Source organism: Limulus polyphemus, unplaced genomic scaffold (genome assembly GCF_000517525.1).
Source record: "Limulus polyphemus unplaced genomic scaffold, Limulus_polyphemus-2.1.2 Scaffold5495, whole genome shotgun sequence".
Taxonomy (NCBI): Eukaryota; Metazoa; Arthropoda; class Merostomata; order Xiphosura; family Limulidae; genus Limulus; species Limulus polyphemus.
In genome coordinates this window covers 36,097-42,061 of record NW_013671105.1, presented here as the reverse complement: position 1 = coordinate 42,061, position 5,965 = coordinate 36,097, and the positions used below count along the sequence as shown (strand labels likewise).

Genomic DNA, 5,965 nt, shown 5'->3' with positions numbered 1-5,965 from the left:
TGCATAATTTCATTTGATAAACACGTTTAGATTGAATGGTAATTTATAATCAGTCACAAGAACGTCGAATCTGAATCACTTGAAAAAAACACGGGGGTGCTTGACTTTTTTCCAGGTGTATAGTTGCAAAATGTCTCCTTTAACTCATTATTAACTCTTTCTCCAACTGTATAATAACATGACGCTAATAATTTCCTATGACAAGATGATCAACTATCATTTTCTTACATAAATGTGCCTATATTGGCCAGTTTTCAATTTGAAACCCAAATTTTAAATATACATTTTGTAAGCCTTACTGGCTTGTTTTTGAAACGTTTTAAGTCAGTTGAGTATATACTTTCATCTTAAAGCTAAATATGTGGATATGCAGACCACCTTTTAATTGAGTTTTGTTTACTCAACTTCCTACCAATATATTTATTCTATCCTTAGTGTGATTAAGTACAGTCTTAAAATGTGTTTGTTTGAGAGCTAAGATAATAAGAAAGATATAAAAACAAAGCTGAAATAAAACTCAAAAACAGCTATGGCTGTTTAGCATACAAGTTAACAATATAAAGAAGAAAACACCTTATGACAGCACAGTTCATGTATTACGGTATTAAATGTGACAAAACATAGTATTTTCAATGTTTATGTTATTGAAAAGTTACTTTTTGGTTTCAGAGATCAATACTGTATTGCGAGTATTAATGCATATTTATGCCACTGACAAGTTCTTAACCCTTTGGTTACCAACATGGATACAGTACATAACTACAACTACACTTATTATTATTTGGTGTCATAAGTTATATTAAGAGTAATAAACAAAAACCAATGTTTTATGGCACAAAGAAAGGTAAAATCTTCATTATTAGTTACATTCCACAAGTTTCAGTAACAGTTAGATAATAGCCCTGATTATGGTAACTGTATTACCGAAACTAGTCGACGTTAACTAATAATAAAGATTTTACCTTTCTTTATGCCAAAAAATATAGACATGTTGGCCACATATTTCTGTTTGATATCTTGGTAACAGGACTGTAAAGAAAGTCCTCAGTACAATGCTTCTTTCCTTGTCAGTTTTCTACAAAAACATTAAATGTTTCTTCTGTCTTTCGTTTCATCTCTTATTGTGGGTTTATATGCTAATAGGCTTGCATTAGAATATTGTTGCTGCACACATTGACACATCAATATATATCAGTGTGCAAATATCAATACCTTGTTTTTATGCTGTACACATTGACACATTAGTGTGCGTATATCAATACCATGTTTTTACACTTTCTTTTATGCTGTACACATTGACACATCAGTGTGCATATTTCAATACCTTCTTTTTATGCTTTGTTTTACAAGAACTTTTATTATATTCAAATATTTCATATAGCTGAGACTGACAATAAAATTTTGGTTGTTGGGTATGTATACAACCCATTTTGACTTGTTCCTTCTTTTTTGCAAGCACTCGTCAAATGTAAAATTACAAAAAATTAGCCTAAGAGTGAGTTTGAGGAACTTGCACACCATACTTTTCAAATATAGTTTCTTTCTGTACACTGATGTGTTAAAAGGTTTTTAAGTAACTAATTCAGATACACTTAATGTCCATTTTATGACTAGTGTAAACATTTTACATGTAGTTTAAGTGGTCATTACACAGCAAGGACTAAAACTAACTTGAGTTTTTTTACTCCCAAATGTGCTTCTTATGACCTCAGGGCAAGTATAGAAGAAATGATTAAAATTAATTTTCACATAATAATCAATTTAATTCTTTAAAAAATATGTTGGTTTTGTTTGTAAAGAGTGAAAAATATGTATTGTAGTCAACTTGAATCTCACACTTAAAGCTGTTAGAAGATATTCATACTTTAAGGAACTCAGTTTTTAATTTCAATATCATGTAGCAGTGTCTGGGAAAGGTATAAAATCTAATATATTGTGTTCTCAAACCACAAAGGTATCTACAAACAACCAAATTTCAGACCTGTGCATTCATAGATAAATTCAATATACTAGCTGTAGAAAAACATTTCTGTAAAGATCTCGAGTTTGAAGCAATTGGATATTTTTGAGGAAATTTTACAAGTGCTTCAGTATCTAAGCGACTTTCAAAGAGTTTAAGAAAGACGTTATAGCAATTTTCTGAGTTTTTAAGTGAACACATACATGAAGAAATGGCGTACGTAAAGATGCCTGTATTATGAAATAAAGTCAATAGCTAAGAAAATACAGCTAGCTGGTTAAGTGGTATTGAGAATCACAACTTAAAGAGTTATAAAAAATGAAGCTACATTGGAGATGTTGAGAAAAACACTAGCATAAATGATTGGCAGTGATTAATTACTGACACAAACTCGTTACTACTGTGGAAGGTACAAAAAAGTTGATGTTAACATGCAAAAGCGGTACTTTGAGGATATATTCCTTATAAGTCGCTGGTGTACTAGTAAAAGTGAGAAGGCAACCAGCTAACTCACCATAACAGTAACCAATCGCTTGAGAGTTTTGGTTATGGTTTTGGACTAGCCCGGGAAGTTGCACAAATTGACCAATGAAGTGTTAGAACTACTTGCGGGTAGTTAGGAACACTATTTGGAAGGTTAACAGAATACAAAGAAAATATGGGTTAAAAACTCATGTCTGAAGTTCTTCAGTCTTGTTCGATTTTTATCAGCATTCTATGAATATGAAAGTCTCAAATCTCCAGAAGTATACCAGTCCAACTCTGTTGTAAGTATAGAATTGTTATCTCTCTTGATCAATTAACGTAGGTAAAGGAAGCTTGTTAACTGAAAGGTGAAAAGTAAAGTTGCTATAAACTAATGGTTTAGTAAATGTTTTAAGTATTGATATTAACAGTGTATTACATGTGTGGAAAGATTTAATAAATGTTGTTATATTTTGTTCAATGTTAGTTTTGGTATCCGTTTCTTTATTCTAACGGTAAATTACCTCGAGTTAGCGACTTGTGAGCTCCACTCGCGACTGTAATCCCCAACTAAATCAATTTGGTGTAATTGAAACTCCAACAATTAGCACTAAGGGCACTGCCTGTTACAAGTTAATCTTTCCCATAAAGACAACAGCTTATATGAAATTATATAATATATTTGAAATCTTGAATTTAGGGATAAACCCTTTCGGTCCACCTGTCACCATATGGTGACTCCATAATGTGTTTGAATTTCCTGCTAGAAATGTGAATCAAGAGCACAAAGTCAATATACAAAAGCCTAATCAGATGATGATTTCAGCCACTGATTCACATCCAAATGATGTATGTTGCTGTTCAAAACATCAGTAATATTTGCAGTTGAATTTTAATTTTTATGAGAAAACTGACCCAAAATGGTATTAAATTGCTCCATTGTTTTTCACATTTGAAGAGATAATTGAACTTGTGAAAGCTGAAAATAATTATGGCTCCAAACCTGACTTATCTGATGATGATTTTGAGCATATGACTGAAAAAAACAGTGTGTACTTAAAGGGTTAATAAGCTTCTTTGACCCCTCCTAAGAAAAACTTTTCGGTATTTGGATCACTTAATAACTTAACAAAAAATACTGATAATTTTAGAATTTCAAGTACAATTCAACAATACTGACAGCAACAGATTCATCTTTCACAAAACACGGTCTAATGTCTCTTTAAGGAAAAAAAACAACATAAGTTATTTTCTTTCAGGATGAATTTTTACAACTTAGAACTGATAATTTTCAATACTATTCCTCATAAATCGAAGGTAATGATTCTCAACGGAGGTTTAGTCTAATATAACTCAGTTGTTTTAAGTTTGTATTTCTTCCTGTAGTTTTCCATTGTTTGTAATTAAGCACAAAGCTACACAATGGGCTATTTGTTCTCTTCCGACCACAGGTATCGAAACCCCGTTTCTAGTGTTGTAAGTCTGGAGACATACTGCTGTACTTCTGGGAGCCTTCTTACAGTTATACTGTAATTCAGTCACTAAAAGCTAAGAGCATAATCACACAAAAATTGTAAAATAATTTGGGCAAGAAAATTAATGGCCCATAACCAGAAGCAACAAAAAGCTCATTCAAACTTTGAAACTACCAACTGAATCTTTTCATGATAGTCAGGTAGTCCTATTCATGGAAATATATAAAACAGGAAAATTTATAGTAAGAAATGGAAAAAGCACAATTCAACAATTTTTATGAATTAGTTATTACAATATAGACTGAATATATTTACACTACATAAGTTGTAAGAAAAAGTAGAACATCATGCATGAAAATATGTAACATTCAGGTGGTATTCTTTGATTACAATCAGTGTTCTATCCGCATAGGAATATAATGTTACAGTCCAGCATACCTCAACCTCTTTGATACCAGGGATAGGCTCAATACTTCCGTAAGCTGTCTTGGACCACTAAAATGCAAGTACAATGGAAAACCATTATGATCAGCATACGAATATTCTGTCAGTTTTTGTTTGTTTTCACAAAATCACATGTACCAGCAAGGTGGTTGTGATGGATCGATGATAACTGATGGACTGCAGACTGGTGGTTGAGAAACTGTTAATGAAACTAGCCTGTCTTGATTTTCTACATTAATAATAGATGACAAACCAAATGAGTCACTATATTTGTTCAGGAAATAACCACGACAAAAAAATTGAGTGATAACTTTCTAAAACCATTCTGCTTTTTTTCTTGGGGCAGTAGATGTTTGTTAAACATGTTACACAGAATATTTGCTACTTTCACAACTAAGGCTCTGCAGAGAATGTTGGTGTATCTTCATTTCTTCCAGAGCTTTGGTGACACATGGAAAAAACAAAATCAAACAAACATGAAAACCAAAACTGTATACTGGTTAAAAAATGAGCTAACTTTGAAAATTATAGGTAAGTTATTAAAGCAGTGGTAATTGACTTAAAATTATAGAATAAAATTAATATCAGTACAACTTTTGTAACTATTCACTTTGTCATTAAAGGCTTTGAATATGTTGATATGAAACTATTTTGACACTAGATGAATTCTAGTAAAATTGTATTTTTAAGAATTAAATGTTTTAAGTTTTGAAATTATAGATTACATAAACAGTTTAATATCAATACTGAATTGTAATAAGTAGTGTATTAAACATCTTACAATGGGTAGGTCAAAGTGAGCATGTCACACAACCTTTCACAGAGTTACATTCACTAATTTGGGTAGGTCAAAGTGAACATGTCACAACCTTTCACAGAGTTACATTCATTACTTTGGGTAGGTCAAAGTGAGCATGTCACAACCTTTCACAGAGTTACATTCACTACTTTGGGTAGGTCAAAGTGAGCATGTCACAACCTTTCACAGAGTTACATTCACTACTTTGGGTAGGTCAAAGTGAGCATGTCACAACCTTTCACAGAGTTACATTCACTACTTTGGGTAGGTCAAAGTGAGCATGTAACAACCTTTCACAGAGTTACATTCACTACTTTGGGTAGGTCAAAGTGAGCATGTCACAACCTTTCACAGAGTTACATTCACTACTTTGGGTAGGTCAAAGTGAGCATGCCACAACCTTTCACAGAGTTGCAGTAGTGGTTGGTGTTGAGGGAAGCCCACCAAATCCCATTGTGAAAGTCCCAGCGGGTAAGTGTAAAATGGCAAGCACACATAGTATCTATGTGACAGAAAAGCTGGATGGCCAAAAATGCAACTTTGTCACAGATTCTGCATCTCAGCAAACCCTTGTGAGTATCAAGATGCTGGATCACAAAGGAGTACCAGAAGCCATACAGAAGCTCTGTGGTGTGACAGGACATTATGCAAGGTTGTGGGGACCAGTGTGGGTAACTATTGAGCTCATGAAGGACAGACACAAAATATACTTGGCTAACATTGAAGACCAATGCATATTTGGGTTGGACTACTTACTACAGAGGAAGTGTGTGGTTAATTTTGATAAAATGACGTTTGGGAACAACAAAGGCCGAATTCGGG

General features: G+C 33.0%; 1 protein-coding gene across 1 annotated transcript in view; it reads right to left on the bottom strand.

Moving 5' to 3' along the window:
* Positions 1-2,190: 2,190 nt before the first annotated feature.
* LOC106472655 (RNA-binding protein 40-like) overlaps positions 2,191-5,965 on the bottom strand; it is a 38,634-nt gene continuing 34,859 nt past the window's right edge. The window contains exon 13 of the mRNA XM_013933309.2: positions 2,191-4,783. The gene's annotated coding sequence lies outside the window, so the exon portion shown is untranslated. The remainder of the gene's footprint in view (positions 4,784-5,965) is intronic.